The sequence below is a fragment of the Cyanistes caeruleus genome, chromosome 1, assembly GCF_971803275.1.
Source record: "Cyanistes caeruleus chromosome 1, bCyaCae1.hap1.1, whole genome shotgun sequence".
Lineage (NCBI taxonomy): Eukaryota > Metazoa > Chordata > Aves > Passeriformes > Paridae > Cyanistes > Cyanistes caeruleus.
This window is the reverse complement of record NC_141701.1, coordinates 79,954,373-79,965,175: the sequence shown is the minus strand read 5'-3', so window position 1 is coordinate 79,965,175 and position 10,803 is coordinate 79,954,373. Positions and strand designations below refer to the sequence as shown.

Here is a 10,803-nt window from a genome sequence, read left to right as displayed (position 1 = left end):
CCACATGTTCTGGCTGTTATTTAGATGTTTCTGTACTCAAAAAAAAAATGCTTTCTTTGAATTGTCAACAAGAATAAAAATAATACTCCTTACAACAAAATTCCAAACTATGATGCATTTCCTTTCCAAGATAACTTTTTTCCCTCTTTTTCTATTCACAAAAAATCTTGTCACTAAGAAAACAAAGCTATGATTTTATAACATATTTACATTCAAATTTCTCTGTGCTATGACCGGACAGAAAATTTTATTCCTTGGTAAGTCTATCACAGGCTTTCATGAGGCAGACTTATTACAGTGGGAAACCTGATTCTTTTAAGCACTGGTGTGCATTTTGTAAATGTGTATATTGAATATATAATTTCAGATAGGGGAAGGTTCTGGCCAATTGGAGAACACATTACTTCATGACAGCAATCAGTTTTTAAGGTTTTCATATTTATTTCATGAAAGGGGACAGTAGCCTTTTACTTACAAAATCTGCCACACAAAAAATTGTCATTTCAAAGGCTGTTTCTGCTCTTGGATAGCATTTTTCTTCTCTCCTATTTCTATAATAAAAAAATTAAAAACTAGTAATATGGTAGTCTACGTCCTTGAATCGTACTCGTTAGCTTGATGTACATTAACTGTACAACTTGTGTTCCATTCTGAGCTTCTTTTTGGAACTGTTTGTCTTCCTCCCTCATTGTTTCAAATCAGATGAAAAAAAAAAATTAATTATAAATTAATATTCTGTCCATATCTAAAGTCTAAAAAGGTCAGATGTTGCACAAAAAAAAAAAGTATTATAAACATTGCAGGAAACAATGATCCAAGGTAGCACTTCAAAAAATAACTGAAGAAATAAAGAAATAAAACCCCAAAGCACAAAAATAAATGTCATTTTGTTGTGCATCATGAAGAGTTCCTAGGACTTCCAGTGCAGAAAAATTCAGGTAACTGCAAATTTGTTAAGGTAAGCTTTGGGATGAGCTTGATACACCCAGTCAACTCCCTACTCAGGGTTAACTTTTACAGAGAACTGTATAAAAGAAAACTATGACCTTTAGGATTGTTTATGAAGAATCAATATTTTTGAGGTTTTTAAGTGTCTGAATGCTTTGGGATTCTGTGGGGATGGTTACACATTTATTTCAAGACACACAAAAATAATTCTATTTTTCCATTTGGTACAGTTTTCACTGTTCTTCACTTTCTTGCAGGTCCCTGTGTGGTAGGTGTCAAAACTGGTTGTGACTGAATATGAAGTCATGTTCATTCATGGAGTCCACTGGTTTTCACAAGGGGCAGCTGTCTATATTGACAAGTGTCTTAGAGATCATGGGAAGCACGAGTTCTAGCTGAAGCCTGACAGTGGAGGTAGCATTTCCCTACTTTTTCTGCACAAGCACACCAAATACATAAAATGCTCCCAGTGCTTAAATTTAGCATTTGCAAATATAAAATCATATTAAATTTTGATGTACTTGCCAGCAATAGAAGGAATAGCAATTCCAGTGATTATTTTGTCTGTCCAGTTGCTGGTGCCTCTTTCCCACAAGACAGTTGTGATCCTCTATTGAAGTGCTACTGATCAGTTCAACTAATACAGACAGGAAACACTGTTCAGCATGCCAGGGAAAACAGCTCCATTCATCTATATAGTCCTTCCTGTCTAGCAAACTAAATAGCATTTCTGCCACCCTCTCCCCTGGAACTTACAGTGAGAGAAGATGCAGATTGCTGCCTAACCAATGATGGATTGACTCATACACTTTCTACTCCTTCACAGCAACAGCATGGATTAAGCATAAATAGAGGACATGGAATTTCTCCCTAATGCTGATCTGCTCTGGAGTTGCAACACTGCCTTTACAGTCAGCATGCTCGCTGCCTTCTGTGCCTGGGTTTGGGGCAGGGGGCTTGTTCAGAGTACAGCTAGAGTGATAATTTGTGCATTTTTACAGGTTGTCAAGCACAGGAAGGAGTTAAAAAAGCAGTTTCTTTAGACAGACTTTTCCACTGCTGGAAAGTGCTGTTTCTCTGCCCATGGGTCTGCATTTTCTCCCGTTTGGTCTTGTTTGAAAATTTTTGGAGATGAAAATAAGCACCTATTAGAAAGACTGATTTTGCTTTATTACACTCAGGAAGAAAGTCTTCACAATTTTAAAATTTTGAGATTTCAGGGTTTCAGTAGGAAATGACAAGCACATAGAAAACACTTCAACTGGCAGGCTTGTACAGTATACAGAATCATTGAAAAAGTGGACAGCTTTGAGAGGAAATGTAACAGCTTCATCTCCTTATTGGTGATACAGCACTTATCAAGGTATATCTTGGATGGCAAATCTCACTAGAATACCATCTCCCAGCTGCAGTATCAAGCCCCTGAAGTTTCAGGAAGGCACCAACAGAGGTCTATTGAAGCTGTGTTTCAGCCATTTCCCTGTTAGGCTTTTTCAAACCAAAGGGCGTAGGTGCTCACTAGAAGTCAAAAGGCAATAAGCCAGTAGGGTCATGCAGCTGATCCAAATGAGCAATGGTGGGTCATTCCTACAGAATCTGCAGCAGAAGGAAAAAAAGGTCAGCAGTTTTAGATGTTCTGTTGTATGAGCTGTGTTGATAAGATTTTTATTTCTGCACAAGCTTGACTTTGAGAATGTGTAAATACCAAAGGAAGACATTTCAGGTGTGGGCTTCCTGACTGATCTGTAGCTGTCTGATATGGATTACCTCTAGAGAGTCGAAGCAAATAGCAGCTGGTAGGGTGCCTATTGTTTGAGAGCCACCTCTTCTCAGAGTCAGGAATGGCTGATTTCTACAAAAAGTCAATATTTCAATAATCTGTGTTGAAAAGGTGGACTAGCAGTGGCCCTTCACTTCAGCTGCTGATAGTAAATTCCACAGATTCTTCAGAGAAGAATATATCTCTGGACCAGTGTAACGCCTAAATCCGGATCTACCATAAAAACTTGATAACTTGCTTATCACATATCTTTTCATTATGACTGCAGTCTGAGAGCAAGGGAAGTACTTAGAATTTTTTTGTCCGTTGTTTCATGTAAAAAATGAAAAAAAACTAAAAAACATCTCTTCCAGCAGTAGAATCTCAATCTCTCTTGAACCAAGATCTCCAGTGTCATTTAGAATGGATAGATAGGAACTAAAAGTAGGTGACATATATTCACATGGCTGAAGTATTGGCTTGTATAAACCAGACAGCATGTAAGGCTCCTCTGTGCCAGAGCAATTCTTCAGTACAGTGTATATATAAACTTTTGCTTGATCCAGAGATGCTCAGAGTCAGTGACAAGCTTGCACTGGCTTAGTTGCCACAGTTGAAAGGGAGTCTGCCATATCACTGGGAGCAGTGGTCAGTCATTTTGGCTGTGATCAGTGAAGAAAAACAAGCTCTTACTACACAAATATTATAAGAGCTTATGGGGTTGAGTGTTTTTCACTTTTTGGTAGTTGTGATTTCAATAACAGCTGCAATTTAAAAATAGAGAATAACTATTTAGACTTTATTTACCAAAAACATCTTATATCTATACTGAATAAACCAAAGGTCATACACCTTTTTCTGAATTTGATATTATAAAACTAACATGTCTGGAAACTGTCCAAATCATTTAACGAGTGATTGGTGAAAAAAATATGTAAAATGAAATGTCACTTACTTGTAGTCCTTTGGAACCTTGTTTATCTGGTGAAATGTTAAGGTAGATGACCCTTGCCCCCAGAACATCTCTAGGTTTCTTTTAAATCTTCTTTCTAAACAGAAGACTGAAATGAGATTTTAGGTAAAATGAAAGTAACAACCTTTGATGCTCAGATTTATGACACAATTTAAGAGATTGTAAATCCTTGGGAATCTTAAGGTACTATAAGTAATACATATATTACAATACGGCAACTTGATACCCTCAGTGGCCTCAACTCACATAGATGGTCTTTAGATATTTATAAAATAATGAGTCAGTACATTTGCAGCTTGAACAACAGAAGCCAGAACTATTCTCACTTCCTTCATATTCTTTGTCCCTGTTTACAGTGAGTACATGTAGGCTCAGAAAAACTTACAATACTACTATACTCTAGGGAGTTAGCCCTAATAAAATATTCAATTTGTATTTTTTTATCACTCTGCTTATGCTTATTTTTAACACTTGATGAGTCTTTCTAAAGAGCAGGAGAAAGCCTCTTATTTAGGGAAAAAATTTCACAGTGGAGCTGGTCAAATTAAAAAATGCAGTACACTCAGCATTTAAATTAACATGACTATAAAAGAGCATTAGTCCTTAAAGTTTTAAGTTTTAGTCCTTAATAACCATGGCAATTACAAGTGGAAAAAACCTGTAATACCTCTCTTAATAAAGATAACCAAAACAAAATGAATACTGTTGGGGAGCCACCTGCAATCACTGCAACAATAAAGTTTCTTCAAAAGAGCAAACATGAAAATAAATTTCCAGTTATTCCAATACATCTTTGGCTCCCTAACTCAAAAAATCACACAGTTGCCACCATCAGGGTTGAACTGCAGTCTGTTATAAGAGTACCCAAGGCAGAAATTCTACATATTATTCTGAAAATGTGCTGATACACTGTAACTATTTTGAGATCAGGTACATGCCAAGAGACTAGAAAAATAATTTTTTGACTTAAAATGCGCACAGTAAAGCCAGAGAGAAACAAGTAAAACAATGAAAAATAACACTTTGTCAAGGCAGGAGAAAATTTAACTATTTCTAACAGTAGGAAATAGCTTTATTTCAACTGCATTTAGTTTGGATTAGACAGGTTATTGAAATTAATAAGGTTGTGAAAATACAGCTTCTTCAGCATTGTAAAAATATGAGTTTTCACACACTGTTCTCAGAAATTAACAAAGCTAAAGCCTGAATTAAAAAAATGTTTTAGCAAGCTGTTAGCTTTCTGTACTACTTACAAACTGTGCAAGCTTTAAGTAACAGCATATGTTCTGATAACTACAAGATATTGGAAATCTATATTTAAAATTAATATTTTCAGAAATACAAAACTTTCCATGGTTTGGACACTTTTTAACTGTATAGTGCCAAATATTATTAATTTCTGGGCATGCTCATTGCAGTGGTTAAGTTCACTTAACTCTAAACTCTAGTTTAACTAGAGTTTTTTAACTCTAGATAAAACTCTTTAGAACTTGATATTTTGCAAACTTGAAGGAAAACTGCACCTAAGACAATGTTAACCTGACCCAAACTGGCATGACTGTAGAGAGTCAAAGGAATTGACTTATAGTAGTCAAAATAATATTTAAATAGTCAAATTAATATTCAGCTTAGTGTAACAGTTTTTCCTCTAGGCACAAAATCAGCTAAATATGTATTTCATTCACAGACTATGTTATAAGTTATCATTAAGAAAATGGTCAAATGGAGAAAAATGGAGAAATGGAGAAAATAAATTTAAAAAGATACCTAAGTTTCTTACTGTGCTTATAATTAAAGCATTTGTTTTTTGGAATTCACAGAAGTAATGTTATTGTATATCAAAATCAACATAGATACTTCATGTTAGATTTACAGTGTCATGGTCCAAAACTGCATAAACAGACATTTAGACTGTATTTTGTAGAGTAATATTATATACTATTAATTATATTCTATACCAAGTCACCATGACATAAGTATGAAAGTCATTTAAAATTAAGTTACTAGGCTGAAGATGAGAGACCATTTCTTTCAAGTATGGAAATTTATGATAGATACTTTGTCCTTTTAGATGGTTTAATTTTCTCCAATGTGTAGAAGGAATCACAATATCTGTCTTTGAGAAGGTGAAATCCGAGGATAGCTGTTATTAACAGACAGAAGGAAGCAAAAAATATCCCTGATGATATAAAATTAACATTTTACTGCAAAGTTTCTAGAGAAAGCAAGTAGAATTATTGATGCCAGTAGCTAACAATGAAAGTAGGGTACAGAATATTAACAAGCTTGAAATTCTTGAGATGTGCTGTCGTACACACAACTAGTAAATTTGTAACCAATCAATCTTAGAAGATACAAAATTTAAGAAAAAAGAGACATATTCCAATTCATTAGAAATATAAAGTTTCAGAATATTGTATATTAAACTAATATCTAAATTAATCAGGTATTTCTGTTTACTATTTTATTTTTATTGAAGTAGAATCAGTTAAATTCATTGTTTGACTATTACACAATATGCTATTTCTGTCTTGGAGTTATTTACAGCAGGAAAAGACTTATCCTGCCTTTTCTTTCCCATCATATATAGTAGAAAAAAACCTGCTTTTAGGTGTTAGGAGATATTTTAAAATTGCCTTCAACTCTAATTTTGGTTGACTTACGTTCCAAACACGTAATTACGCGTTTGTTGTTCAAATCTCACAGTAATCTTTAAAACTGGTGTATACAAGAAAACTGTTATTTGAATGAGAAATTATCTTTTACAGGAATTAGTTCAGTGGAATAAAATTTTCTTGTTAAATACTGATGCAGACCACTTGTAGCAATACTTTTACCTGTTCTAGTCCAGAGGCTGTGCCAAAAAGCTTACTCTCCTCTTGACCACCTGTATGCCTCAGAATAGTTTAAAATTGCTACGAAATACCTGAGCACTGCCTCAGTTCTGGGCAAAAATTAATCAAGCAGCTGTAGAGGCAGCATTAAGAACAGAACAATGCCTTCAAGTGCAATTTGATTCAATGACTATTAAGCTGCATACAGATAAAAAATATTTGTTAGTGATTATCCTGTTGTACTAATTTGGAAATGTCAGTCATATGAATGATCTTTTCAGACTTTACCTGCACTTTCATTAGAATTTAGGAGATTATTTGGCTCACCTGTGCATTATCATTCCCAGTAAACCTTTTGCATGTGCTCCAACTCTCAAAAATTGGAAAGTTTTTGGTGTTTGAATGATAAAGCTAATCTTAAAAAGCCATCTGAATAATCAACTAATGAAGAATTTCTGAGCTTGATAACAAGTGTGGGAAGATAACAGAAGAGCCCACCTCTGCATTTTCTTGATAGCTAGAAATGGAAAACCAAGTGTGGTGAAAAGATATGATATGAGAGGAAGATCTGTCAGAAATGTGAAATTTTAATCCATACAAGTACCAATGAAACTTGCACACTCTGAAGATAATGGTTATGCTGCCATTCAATTCTGCATAGAGGCTTTCTGCTTTGCTTAGTGTCCTTGAAGCAAAGGTAATTGGTTTTTTACTCTCCTGTGAGCATAATGTGGTATATGATTGCTCTCACCCCACAGGGAGAACACATCACACACTAATTGTATTGGCAAATCAGAATCAAATTGTGCTAATACATTCAAGGCTACTAACAGGGTTCATCTATTTAAAAAGCTGTGTAGGTCTTATCTGTCCAAATACGGAATTTTCCTTGACCTGGGATATCACGTCAATAATTAAAATATAATAGTTGGATGATAAATGAAGTTTATACAGTGCTTCAGTAATCTCATAAAAAAAAGGACATACCTTTTCAGAACCTATTACAAACTTTTTGATGGGGACAATTTTAGTTTCACTGCAGTATCTTGCAAGCTCTGTTTCATGGCAGTCTATTTTATTAGTGATTACATTATTTCTGAAAATAATGTCGTTTAAATTATTGTATAACTTGATTTTTCATTGGTAATATTGCAACTGGTAGCTCTTTTTTGGTTTATTTATAGATTATTATTAATAATTATTTTGTTATCCTACTCCTATTGTGTCTGTAACATATTACAGAGGAGTGAGGGAAAAGAGAAAATAATTACATATTCTCCTTCACCTTCATAATGTAAAAGTAGTAGCTTTTGTTTATTCCCTGACTTGAATAAATAAAAGGAGCTTATGTATTTATTTATATTTAAACCATTGTTCTGGCTTTATTGTGGATGAGATAAAGAGAGATCTCATCTGTAAAGCTATCTCTGTTCAGAAATTCAAGGTGTAAAAAGACAGGTGTAATAAAGAATAGGATGAGTGCAACATTGCTGTGGTTCAGAACACAAACACCCAGTTTAGGTTAAAGGTAGAACATAGGTATATTCTACTATATTCTATATTCTCTAGTGAGAATAGAGGAACTTCACCTCAGCACGATAAAAGAGATTCTGGAAGTTACTCAGATGCAAGTGAAAAATCCCAAACAATATTTCAAATTTAATGTTTTAAGTTTGCTTTTATTACAATCATGGGATAACAGACATATCTTATAACATATGAACAACTTGATTCTGAAAAATTCTCAACAGAGCTCCAGGAACATGATTTTCAGATTCTGATCTGACTGTCCTGACTGAGAAACTACTTAAATTCAAGATCTAAGAATTATATAAACTTGCTCCATTACAACAAAACATAAGTGAAATGTGTGTGCACTTCTGAATGCGCTTTTATTTGGGTTACTGGTACTAATCATATAGCTGCATCTCCCCTCAGGCATAATTGGAAGGTTTTTTCTAGTCAGAAGAGAGAATTTTTCTGTGTACTCACACTTAAATTATATATACTGAAATGAAAAAGAAAGAACCTGAATCTTCTACTACTGATATTCTGCCACAAGTAAACAACTACACTACAATGAATTCAACTCGATGTCATTTTGGTTTTGTAGCACTTCATGTATATTTTATTAATTCATCTATCTGCACATGCAGTAGATAGGTAGAATTTTAATTTTGGCCTTTGTTACTTCCAGGTAGTGAATATAATGTAGATTAATTCTTCCCTGTTGCTTGACCAAAAGTTAAATAACATGATTTTTTTCTAATTTCATGATCTTATCTTGTGCTTATTGAAGCTCTATGGGGAACATAAATCACTAAGGAACAGCAAACAGATTATTTCCATGATGAGGACTTTTTTTGTCACCTTTAGCAGTGCTTCCAAACAGTGAAAAAATTAATAGTAAAATAGATCACTGAAGCCATCTACTTGGACAGAGACACATATCCTTTGATTATACTTTCTGAAGGATTCTGAGAAACTTTAATCAAGTCAAAACACTTTCAAATCTAAATAAAATAAAATAATAATTTCTCTATTAAGCATCTCTGAGGGTTTCTTTTCTCTTGGGTCATGTAGCTCAGTGCTGAAGTATCTGTTATTTATTTCAGTGCAAATGTACATCTGATAAAGGAACATTTGAAAGACAACTCCCTTAAATGAAAGACAGATACCTGCAACTACTGCACTAGCTGACTAAAATATAGATGATGTACAAAAAAGATAATATCTCAACAGTAGTAATAGAATGTTAATTGGAAATCAAAATTGTTTTGAACTCTTGGCAGCAGTAAGCGAACAAAACCCATCTACCTCACTTTAAGAAAAAAGTCCCAAACTTCCAAGTAGACCTCAAGGTTTACTACTACATGAAGATTTGTACACTTGACAAAATTTGCTGTGACCTTGTAAGCGGCCTCAGGTGTCACATTAAATTTTATGTGGAGAGAGAAGCAGTTGTCCCATACCAAAGAGGAAGTTGGGGGATTTTACAAGGTTCAGATATCTGAAGTATTTCTATATAAAAAGACAGCATGGTCTTCCAAGTATGACATAGGCTAGCTTCTTAATCTGCTATCTCAGTAAATGGCTGCAATATGCTGTACAGCCATCTTCTGTTTGAAAAATAAAGGTGATCAAGCTCTTGCGCTTGGATTCTATTGGATTCTATTTCCTTGAAATGCCTGTATTACACAAAATAAGTTAAATAACTCTTTAAACCTCAGGTTTTTGGTTAAATATAGACTAAACAAGTTGGTTTAGATACATATACAACAGTAACCTGAAAGATAGATAAATTCTTTGCAGGCACCACAAACAAAAAAACAACCCCCCCAAAAAACCCTCTTACTGCAGTGCTGCATGGAAATATTTGGTAGACTACATAATAATGTTAACTAATATCCAGCAAACACCTTAGTGTCTGCAGACCAAGAATCTTCAATCTAATGAAAGTTCCCATCTTCTGAGGAGTAAAGGAATTAAAGAAGTTAAACCAAAGTATCCAGCTACTTTATTGCACTTTGAAACATTTGGGAACACCATTACAGGATCGCACAAGGAATAGGCTGTGTTTTAATGTTTCTCCATCACCCAGTGTTTTCCCAGTTGCTAATTTGACACAGCTCATTTGCCACACAAACACAGGGAAAGAGAAGCACTGCCTCCCACCTTCACTGCAAGCACTGGTCTAGTGATGCAAGTGTCAGTGCCTGTTAGGCATCCACACACTGATTCTGTCCTGACTGAATGCTGAAAGCAGAATCCTTGTCCTCTATCTCTTTTTTTTTTGTTTTTATTTTTTTTTTGCTAAGTAGGTGTTGCATCTTCTTCTTGACTGCAGATGTGCCAGCAAAGTTTCATAACAGAATATTTGGTTTCATGTTTCTTTCCCAACTTGTCTTCCATGTCTCTCTTGTTTGTATCAGTCTCAGTGTGGTTAAAAGGTAACTTTGATGAACATGATTGATAATGTTTTAAAAGATCGGAAAGTTGCTTTCAACAGTGAGATATTTTCCATATATATTGATAAATAAAATCAACACGAACCTTTCCTTTCTTTCAGCTGCACAAAACTGGGAAAAATTCTGTCCCGCTGTATTAATGTCAAAAGCAATGCCTAAAGGAGTTATACAGTAGCATATTTGTTCTCTTCACACTTTTGCCTTAAAGTTCATGAGTACTACAGCTCAATAGTGTTAGCCTAGAAACATAAAACCTGAAAAGAATTAGGATTTTTATCATGACCTAAGAACTTTAGATGAAAGAAACTATAGAGCATAACA

At 34.4% G+C, this 10,803-nt stretch overlaps 1 long non-coding RNA gene across 1 annotated transcript; it reads right to left on the bottom strand.

Moving 5' to 3' along the window:
• Window positions 1-777: 777 nt before the first annotated feature.
• Window positions 778-6,753, bottom strand: LOC147655647 (uncharacterized). The gene is made up of 4 exons (XR_015279818.1): window positions 6,518-6,753; window positions 3,663-3,768; window positions 2,716-3,369; window positions 778-2,544 (listed from the first exon to the last, which is right to left on the bottom strand). It is a non-coding gene; the product is annotated as an uncharacterized LOC147655647 (long non-coding RNA).
• Between the last annotated feature and the right edge of the window lie 4,050 nt (window positions 6,754-10,803).